We start from the raw sequence: 12039 nt of genomic DNA on the forward strand, positions 1-12039 counted from the left end.
CACTCCCTCTAACACACCGGCACGCTGGTACCCACACTCCCTCTAACACACAGGGACGCTGGTACCCACACTCCCTCTAACACACCGGCACGCTGGTACACACAGTCCCTCTAACACACCGGGACGCTGGTACCCACACTCCCTCTAACACACCGGGTCACTGGTACCCACACTCCCTCTGACACACCGGGACACTGGTACCGACACTCCCTCTAACACACCGGCACGCTGGTACCCACACTCCCTCTGACACACCGGGACACTGGTACCGACACTCCCTCTAACACACCGGGTCACTGGTACCCACACTCCCTCTAACACACCGGGTCACTGGTACCCACACTCCCTCTAACACACAGAGACGCTGGTACCCACACTTCCTCTAACACACCGGCACACTGGTACCCACACTTCCTCTAACACACCGGCACACTGGTACCCTCACTCCCTCTAACACACCGGGTCACTGGTACCGACACTCCCTCTAACACACCGGGTCACTGGTACTCTCACTCCCTCTAACACACTGGGTCACTGGTACCCACACTCCCTCTAACACACCGGGACGCTGGTACCCACACTTCCTGTAACACACCGGCACACTGGTACCCACACTCCCTCTAACACACCGGCACGCTGGTACCCACACTCCCTCTAACACACAGGGACGCTGGTACCCACACTCCCTCTAACACACCGGCACACTGGTACACACAGTCCCTCTAACACACCGGGTCACTGGTACCCACACTCCCTCTGACACACCGGGACACTGGTACCGACACTCCCTCTAACACACCGGCACGCTGGTACCCACACTCCCTCTGACACACCGGGACACTGGTACCCACACTCCCTCTAACACACAGAGACGCTGGTACCCACACTTCCTCTAACACACCGGCACACTGGTACCCACACTTCCTCTAACACACCGGCACACTGGTACCCTCACTCCCTCTAACACACCGGGTCACTGGTACCGACACTCCCTCTAACACACTGGGTCACTGGTACCCACACTCCCTCTAACACACCGGGTCACTGGTACCCACACTCCCTCTAACACACAGAGACGCTGGTACCCACACTTCCTCTAACACACCGGCACACTGGTACCCACACTTCCTCTAACACACCGGCACACTGGTACCCTCACTCCCTCTAACACACCGGGTCACTGGTACCGACACTCCCTCTAACACACCGGGTCACTGGTACTCTCACTCCCTCTAACACACTGGGTCACTGGGACCCACACTCCCTCTGACACACCGGGACACTGGTACACACACTCCCTCTAACACACCGGGTCACTGGTACCGACACTCCCTCAAACACACCGGGACACTGGTACACACACTCCCTCTAACACACCGGGACGCTGGTACCCACACTCCCTCTAACACACCGGGACGCTGGTACCCACACTCCCTCTAACACACCGGGACGCTGGTACCGACACTCCCACTAACACTCCGGCACGCTGGTACCCACACTCCCTCTGACACACCGGGACACTGGTACCGACACTCCCTCTAACACACCGGGTCACTGGTACCGACACTCCCTCTAACACACCGGCACACTGGTACCGACACTCCCTCAAACACACCGGGACACTGGTACACACACTCCCTCTAACACACCGGGACGCTGGTACCCACACTCCCTCTAACACACCGGGACGCTGGTACCGACACTCCCTCTAACACACCGGGTCACTGGTACCCACCTTCCCTCTAACACACCGGGACACTGGTACACACACTCCCTCTAACACACCGGGTCACTGGTACCGACACTCCCTCTAACACACCGGGACACTGGTACACACACTCCCTCTAACACACCGGGTCACTGTTACCGACACTCCCTCAAACACACCGGGACGCTGGTACCCACACTCCCTCTAACACACCGGGACGCTGGTACCCACACTCCCTCTAACACACCGGGTCACTGGTACCAACTCTCCCTCTAACACACCGGGACACTGTTACCGACACTCCCTCTAACACACCGGGACGCTGGTACCCACACTCCCTCTAACACACCGGGACGCTGGTACCCACACTCCCTCTAACACACCGGGTCACTGGTACCAACTCTCCCTCTAACACACCGGGACACTGTTACCGACACTCCCTCTAACACACCGGCACGCTGGTACCCACTCTCCCTCTAACACACCAGCACGCTGGTACACATAGTCCCTCTAACACACCGGGACGCTGGTACCCACACTCCCTCTAACACACCGGCACGCTGGTACACATAGTCCCTCTAACACACCGGGACGCTGGTACCCACACTCCCTCTAACACACCGGGACGCTGGTACACACAGTCCCTCTAACACACCGGGTCACTGGTACCCACACTCCCTCTAACCCACCGGCACACTGGTACACACAGTCCCTCTAACACACCGGGACGCTGGTACACACAGTCCCTCTAACACACCGGCACGCTGGTACCCACTCTCCCTCTAACACACCGGGTCACTGGTACCCACACTCCCTCTAACACACCGGGTCACTGGTACCGACACTCCCTCTAACACACCGGCACGCTGGTACCCTCACTCCCTCTAACACACTGGGACACTGGTACCCACACTCCCTCTAACACACCGGGTCACTGGTACCGACACTCCCTCTAACACACCGGCACACTGGTACACACAGTCCCTCTAACACACCGGGACACTGGTACCCACACTCCCTCTAACACACCGGCACGCTGGTACACACACTCCCTCTAACACTCCGGCACGCTGGTACCCACTCTCCCTCTGACACACCGGGACACTGGTACCGACACTCCCTCTAACACACCGGGTCACTGGTACCCACACTCCCTCTAACACACCGGGTCACTGGTACCCACACTCCCTCTAACACACAGAGACGCTGGTACCCACACTTCCTCTAACACACCGGCACACTGGTACCCACACTTCCTCTAACACACCGGCACACTGGTACCCTCACTCCCTCTAACAGACCGGGTCACTGGTACCGACACTCCCTCTAACACACCGGGTCACTGGTACACACAGTCCCTCTAACACACCGGGTCACTGGTACCGACACTCCCTCTAACACACCGGGACGCTGGTACCCACACTTCCTGTAACACACCGGCACACTGGTACCCACACTCCCTCTAACACACCGGCACGCTGGTACCCACACTCCCTCTAACACACAGGGACGCTGGTACCCACACTCCCTCTAACACACCGGCACGCTGGTACACACAGTCCCTCTAACACACCGGGACGCTGGTACCCACACTCCCTCTAACACACCGGGTCACTGGTACCCACACTCCCTCTGACACACCGGGACACTGGTACCGACACTCCCTCTAACACACCGGCACGCTGGTACCCACACTCCCTCTGACACACCGGGACACTGGTACCCACACTCCCTCTAACACACCGGGACACTGGTACCGACACTCCCTCTAACACACCGGCACGCTGGTACCCACACTCCCTCTGACACACCGGGACACTGGTACCGACACTCCCTCTAACACACCGGGTCACTGGTACCCACACTCCCTCTAACACACCGGGACACTGGTACCCACACTCCCTCTAACACACAGAGACGCTGGTACCCACACTTCCTCTAACACACCGGCACACTGGTACCCACACTTCCTCTAACACACCGGCACACTGGTACCCTCACTCCCTCTAACACACCGGGTCACTGGTACCGACACTCCCTCTAACACACCGGGTCACTGGTACTCTCATTCCCTCTAACACACTGGGTCACTGGTACCCACACTCCCTCTGACACACCGGGACACTGGTACACACACTCCCTCTAACACACCGGGTCACTGATACCGACACTCCCTCTAACACTCCGGGACACTGGTACACACACTCCCTCTAACACACCGGGTCACTGGTACCGACACTCCCTCAAACACACCGGGACACTGGTACACACACTCCCTCTAACACACCGGGACGCTGGTACCCACACTCCCTGTAACACACCGGGACGCTGGTACCCACACTCCCTCTAACACACCGGGACGCTGGTACCCACACTCCCTCTAACACACCGGGACACTGGTACCGACACTCCCTCTAGCACACCGGGTCACTGGTACCGACACTCCCTCTAACACACCGGGACACTGGTACAACACACTCCCTCTAACACACCGGGTCACTGGTACCGACACTCCCTCAAACACACCGGGACGCTGGTACCCACACTCCCTCTAACACACCGGGACACTGGTACAACACACTCCCTCTAACACACCGGGTCACTGGTACCGACACTCCCTCTAACACACCGGGACACTGGTACAACACACTCCCTCTAACACACCGGGTCACTGGTACCGACACTCCCTCAAACACACCGGGACGCTGGTACCCACACTCCCTCTAACACACCGGGACGCTGGTACCCACACTCCCTCTAACACACCGGCACGCTGGTACCCACTCTCCCTCTAACACACCGGCACGCTGGTACACATAGTCCCTCTAACACACCGGGACGCTGGTACCCACACTCCCTCTAACACACCGGCACGCTGGTACACATAGTCCCTCTAACACACCGGGACGCTGGTACCCACACTCCCTCTAACACACCGGGACGCTGGTACACACAGTCCCTCTAACACACCGGGTCACTGGTACCCACACTCCCTCTAACACACCGGCACACTGGTACACACAGTCCCTCTAACACACCGGGACGCTGGTACCCACTCTCCCTCTAACACACCGGGTCACTGGTACCCACACTCCCTCTAACACACCGGGTCACTGGTACCGACACTCCCTCTAACACACCGGCACGCTGGTACCCTCACTCCCTCTAACACACTGGGACACTGGTACCCACACTCCTTCTAACACACCGGGTCACTGGTACCGACACTCCCTCTATCACAACGGGACGCTGGTACCCACACTCCCTCTAACACACTGGGTCACTGGTACCCTCACTCCCTCTAATACACCGGGACGCTGGTACCCACACTCCCTCTAACACACCGGCACGCTGGTACCCACACTCCCTCTAACACACCGGGACGCTGGTACCCACACTCCCTCTAACACACCGGCACGCTGGTACACACAGACCCTCTAACACACCGGGACGCTGGTACCCACACTTCCTCTAACACACCGGGTCACTGGTACCGACACTCCCTCTAACACACCGGGACGCTGGTACCCACTCTCCCTCTAACACACCGGGTCACTGGTACACACAGTCCCTCTAACACACCGGGTCACTGGTACCCACACTTCCTCTAACACACCGGGTCACTGGTACCGACACTCCCTCTAACACACCGGGACGCTGGTACCCATTCTCCCTCTAACACACCGGGTCACTGGTACACACAGTCCCTCTAACACACCGGGTCACTTGTACCGACACTCCCTCTAACACACCGGGACGCTGGTACCCACACTTCCTGTAACACACCGGCACACTGGTACACACACTCCCTCTAACACACCGGCACGCTGGTACCCACACTCCCTCTAACACACAGGGACGCTGGTACCCACACTCCCTCTAACACACCGGTACGCTGGTACACACAGTCCCTCTAACACACCGGGTCACTGGTACACACAGTCCCTCTAACACACCGGGTCACTGGTACCCACACTTCCTCTAACACACCGGGTCACTGGTACCGACACTCCCTCTAACACACCGGGACGCTGGTACCCACTCTCCCTCTAACACACCAGGTCACTGGTACACCCAGTCCCTCTAACACACCGGGTCACTGGTACACACAGTCCCTCTAACACACCGGGACACTGGTACCGACACTCCCTCTATAACACCGGGACACTGGTACCGACACTCCCTCTAACACACCGGGTCACTGGTACCCACACTCCCTCTAACACACCGGGTCACTGGTACACACAGTCCCTCTAACACACCGGGTCACTGGTACCGACACTCCCTCTAACACACCGGGACGCTGGTACCCACACTCCCTCTAACACACCGGCACACTGGTACACACAGTCCCTCTAACACACCGGGACGCTGGTACCCACACTCCCTCTAACACACTGGGACACTGGTACACACACTCCCTCTAACACACCGGGACGCTGGTACCCACACTCCCTCTAACACACCGGGACACTGGTACCCACAGTCCCTCTAACACACCGGGTTGCCGGTACCCACACTCCCTCTAACACACCGGGTCACTGGTACCCACACTCCCTCTAACACACCGGGACACTGGTACACACACTCCCTCTAACACACCGGGACACTGGTACACACACTCCCTCTAACACACCGGGACGCTGGTACCCACACTCTCTCTAACACACCGGGACACTGGTTCTGACACTCCCTCTAACACACTGGGACACTGGTACACACACTCCCTCTAACACACCGGGACACTGGTTCTGACACTCCCTCTAACACACCGGGACGCTGGTACCCACACTCCCTCTAACACCGGGACGCTGGTACCCACACTCCCTCTAACACACCGGGACACTGGTTCTGACACCCCCTCTAACACCGGGACACTGGTACCCACACTCCCTCTAACACACTGGGACACTGGTACCCACACTCCCTCTAACACACCAGGACACTGGTTCTGACACTCCCTCTAACACACTGGGACACTGGTACCCACATCTCCTCTAACACCGGGACACTGGTACCCACACTCCCTCTAACACACGGGACACTGGTTCTGACACTCCCTCTAACACACTGGGACACTGGTACCCACACTCCCTCTAGCACACCGGGACACTGGTTGTGACACTCCCTCTAACACACTGGGACACTGGTACCCACACTCCCTCTAACACTGGGACACTGGTACCCACACTCCCTCTAACACACTGGGACACCTCACGACGTCAGAAATAGGAAGTTGCACTGTTTAACACATGGCTGAAGAGTTAGCACAGGAGGGTGGGCTTTAGATATTTGGACCATGGACCTGTCCTCCAGCGAAGGCGTGATCTGTATAGAAAGGATGGTTTGCACCCAACCTAGAAGGGAACTAATATCCTAGCTGGAAGATTTGCTTGTGCTGCAGGATGAGTGGGATTCGATTTGCAGGGGAATGGGAAATAGAGCACCAGAACAGATAGTTGAGTGGTTGTGGAGAAAGCAGTCATTATGCTTACGTACAATGTCAAGAATCAAAAGGTCGAGCATGATGGGACTAATGTTCTGAGCTGTGTATATTTCAATGTAAGGTGTATTACAGAAAAGCTGTATGAGCTCAGGGCATGGATCAGCACATAGAATTATGACATTGTAGCCATTTGTAAGACTCAGTTCCAGGATAGGGCAGGATGGGCAGCTCAGTGCTCCCAGGCTCCATTGTTTTAGACATGATGGAGCAGGAGGGATTAAATGGGGGGGGGGGGGTGTCATTACTAGTCAGTGAAATGTCGTAGCAGTGCTTTGTCAGGACACATTGGGCTCTCTCTCTTGAGGGTTTATGAGTAGAACTGAGGAATAAGAAAGGTTTGACCATGTTAATATGATTATGAGGTGGGGTTTAGAGGAGGAAAGTTGTAGAGATTGTAGACTGTTACAGGAAAAATAAAGTTATTATAATAGGTGTTTTTAAACTTTCCACTTATTGACTGGGTCTCCCAACCAGTAAAAGGGTTGGAAGTGGAAGAATTTATCAAATGTGTTCAGGAAAGCTTCCTCAATTAGTACATAGAAGTCCCAACTAGAAAGAGTGTGCTACTCGATCTCCAATTAGAAAATGAAACAGGGCGGGTGACAGAAGTTTGTGCAGGGGAAAACTTTGCGTCTAGTGATCACAACGCAATTAGTTTCAAGGTAGTTATGGAAAAGGATTGGTTGATATTCTAGAAGATCAGAGTGGTAATCTATGTGTGAAAGAGATGGGGGGGGAGTTTGTAAATGCATCAGTATTTACTCAGGAGACAGACAAAAAGTCTACAAATGTGAGGCAGAAAGGTCATGGACCCCATACTGATTACAGAGAGGAGATGTTTGCTGTCTTGGGGCAAATTAGGGCGGATAAGTCTCCAGGGCTTGACAGTGTGTTCCTTCGGATCCTCTGGGAGATTAGTACCCAAATTGCAGGAGCCGTAGTAAAGATATTTAAAGCTTCCTTAGCCACAAGTGAGGTGCTGAAAGGTTGGAGGATAGCTAATGTTGTGTTGTTTAGGAAAGGCTCTATGAAATAGCCAGGAAATTCTAAGCTGGTGAGCCTGACATCAGCAGTTGAAAAGTTATTGGAAGGTATTCTAAGTGACTGGATGTATACATATTTGGATAGACAGGGACTCATTAGGGCTAGTCAACATGACTTTGTGTGTGGGGTAAGTCGTGTCTAATCAATCATAGAGAGTTTTTCAAGGAAGTTACCAGGAGCTGATGAAGGCAACGCCGTGGATGTTGTCTACCTGGATTTTAGCAAGGCTTTTGACAAGGCCCCATATGGGAGGCTGGTCAGGAAGGTTCAGTTCCTTGACATTCAAGATGAGGTAGTAAATTGAATTTTGTATTTTAGTAGATTAGACATTGGTTTTGCAGAAGAAGCCAGAGAGTGGTTGTCTCTGGCTCTCTGACTGGAGGCTTAGTGGTGTGCTGCAGGGTTCAGAGCTAGGTCCATTGTTGTTTGTCATCTATATCAATGATCTGGATGATAACGTGGTAAACTGGATCAACAAATTTTGTGGGTAACACCAAGATTAGCAGTGTAGTGTACACCAAGGAAGACTATCAAAGCTTGCAGTGGCATCTGGACCAGCTGGAAAAATGGGCTGAAAAATGACATATGGTATTTAATGACTTCATGACCTCAGACAGTGGCCAGCCCACTTCCTGCTCTGGACCCTATCAAGCCCATGCAAGGTAGCTGCACAAGAGTCTCTGCCAATGAGAGATCCTGGCATCAGAAATGGGGTTGCTGCTATTACTGCGAGGAAGCAGGTCACGTGAGGGCCAAATGTCTGAAGCAGCAGCCATCGGGAGAACAGCTAAGACCGTCCAGTGTTGTGAGAATCGTGATTGTAGCCACCACTACTCCCAACCCTACTGATTCTCGTGCCACACTCAAGGCAGAGGTTTCCAGGGGAAAAAACCAATGAGAGGTGAAAGACATTATGGACTGGGACAGTTTGGTAATTTCCTGGACCTTGAGTCCATCCATCAGCTCTATGTACCTCTGCAGGAGTTGAGCCAGCCTGTGCTCACAACTGTCCTAGATGGCTGCCAATTTGGCTCTAGGCAGATCCTGCAGTAGACACTGGTTTTGCAGATGAGGATGGAGGAGCATGTGGAGGGCATTTGTTTCTCTATCATTGATTTTTCTCACATACCCCTGATCCTTGGGCTCCCTTAGCTGTCCCTTTGGTAAACTGGAAGGAAGGCAAGATCATGGCATGGTCCAGTCATTGCAAGAGGGAATGTTTTCGGCTTGGTGATCCGACACACAGACTCACCTGAGGCCAGCAGCAGACAAGGAGGCAGACTTTTGTTTGGGGTAACCTGGAGCCTATGGGACACCCAGTCCTGCCTCCAAGGGCAGACCAGCTGGCTCCAGTCAACAGGACCTCTTGAGTCCTGACCCAGTCTAGTCAGGGTTGCATTGGAACTGGAAAGGGAGGGTCGCTAGTTCAGGAGCAATCCAAGGAGGTGCCCAAGCAATATGGACTCTAGCAGCCAAGCCTAAGAGATCCAGTCGCCAGTGACATCTGAATGGAAGACTGCATTCAACACAACGACAGGGCACTATAAGTACCTGGTCACGCCCATCAGCATCACAAATGTGCCAGCAGTTTTCCAGGCCTTTATAAACAACATGCTCTGGGATGCTCTCCATAAGTATGCCTTCGTCTACTTGGATGATATCCTAATCTTGTCAAAGTCCAGGGAGGAACTTGTCACTCATATCAGAGATATATTAAAAAGAGACCTCTAGATCATAGACTTTATGTCAAGCTGAAGAAATCCAAATTTCACACAACCACCGTTTCACTTTTGGGTTTTATCATCTCTAATGGCAATCTCAAGGTGGATCCTACGAAGACATTGTCAGTCAGAGATTGACCACAACCAATAAGTCTAACAATTGAAGCGATTTGCCAACTTCTATCGAAGTTCATCAGAAACTTCAGCTCAGTGTCGGCTCTGCTGACAGCACTAGCTAAGAGATCCAGGGGCCCTTTTATTTGGACTACTGAAGTAGAGGCTGCTTTCGCAGAGCTCAAACAATGGTTCATGTCACTTCCCATTTTGTTTTCACCTAACTTGGACCTTCATCATGGAAGTGGATGCCTCAGATGTTGGGAGTGGGTGCAGTGTTGTCTCAACGGACACCTTTGGACATTTAGTTGCTCACAGTCAAGCTGCAGGAATGGTGTTACTGGCTTGAGGGTGCCAAGAACCGTTTTAATGTATGGACAGATCAGAAGAATCTGACTTATATTCAGGAGGCCAAAAGACTGAATTTTAGGCAGGCCAGATGGTCTCTTTTCTTTAACTGCCACAATTTCATCCTGACCTATTGACTGGGGTCAAAGAATCAGAAACAGGATGCCTTGTCTCGTTATTCTGAATGAACCCAAAAGAGAGGAGCAGCCTACCACCACTTTGCCCCAAGCTAAAGTGTTACCGTCAATTCATTAAGGAAATGATGCACATATCCACAAGCCCCAGGGATAATGGGAGGTTCATAAGGATGGTCCTCTGTTTGTCCCAAGTTCTGTCAGATCTTGGGTACTTCAATGGGAACGCATCAAGAATGACTGCTCACCCAGGGATGGCCAGGTCCCTCGGAATTCATTAGGAGAAGATACTGGTGGCCTGGAGGTTCGACAATATGTGCAGGCATGCGAGGAGACCTGTACCCAATCTCAAAAGCTCCTTCACCCTCTCCCTATGGCGAACATCTCCATGGACTCTGTCACAGGTCTTCCACCTTCCAAGGGAAAGACTGTCACAGTAATTGTAGATCAATTTTCTAAGGCCTGCAAATCCATACCTTGGATAAACTACCATTATGGTAGAAATGGCTCAACTTGTCCTGGACCAGGTCTTCAGGATCCATGGATTTCTAGTGGACATTGTGTTGGATCGTGGTCCTCAATTTGTGTCATATTTTTGGTGGGCATTCTGTACCCTGACTGGGCAACAGTGAGTCTTTCCTCTGGGTTTCACCCGCAGTCTAACAGCCAGACAGAGCAAATGAACCAGGACACGGAACTAACTCCAAGAAAAACCAGGCGAGTGGTGCGACCAGAACGCTTTATAGCATTCTGCCCTCAGGATGCCCCAGTCATTCGTTCCTGTGCAGGAGGTGGAGGTTGGGGTTTCTGCAACCGAAGATCTTGTCTGATACTGCAAGGAAAAATGGACTAGGGCAAGGGAAATTCTGTCGGCTCTGCTCGGAAGGCTGAAGTAAAATTGGAGAGGGGGAGCGTCAGGTCATAAGTAACCTTAGCTTTGCTCTGTTTTCAATGGGTTCGCATCAGACGCTCTCAGCTGAAGAGATACAAACACACTAGGGGCTGACCCAGCTCTCTGTGTCCATCAAGCAACTGCCCTCTCCATGGCCTCACAGTTTAAGTGATCTAAGGTCAATACAGATAACGCACTCTCTCTGTGTGGAGCTGCATGCTCTCCATGTGACTTCCAGTTCCCTCCTTCAGTCCAACAAGGTGCGGGGTCAATGGGTCAATCAGCCACTGTAAATAACCTCCTGGTGTGTGGGTGAGAGTTAGAGTCTGGGGGGAATCAGTAGGGATTCGGAGAGAGTAAAATGTGTATCAGTATAGGTAGGTGGTTTGTGTTCAGCAGGGACTGGGTGGGCCAAAGGGCCTGATTCTGTACCATGTGACTCCAGTCTGAGCCTGTAACCTCAGCTCCCCCAGCCTGACCCTCACAATGGGTTCTGTGTATTTGGGTGTTGGACATGCATCGAGTGCCCTGTTTGAATTCTGCATACCTCCATGATCCAATGACAATCGTCT

General features: G+C 53.4%; 1 protein-coding gene across 8 annotated transcripts in view; it reads right to left on the minus strand.

Annotated features, from left to right (window-relative positions):
• Positions 1–12039, minus strand: part of LOC132399501 (tetratricopeptide repeat protein 24) — a 110423-nt gene that overhangs the window by 35818 nt on the left and 62566 nt on the right. The window lies entirely within an intron of this gene.

Source organism: Hypanus sabinus, chromosome 9 (assembly GCF_030144855.1).
Source record: "Hypanus sabinus isolate sHypSab1 chromosome 9, sHypSab1.hap1, whole genome shotgun sequence".
Lineage (NCBI taxonomy): Eukaryota > Metazoa > Chordata > Chondrichthyes > Myliobatiformes > Dasyatidae > Hypanus > Hypanus sabinus.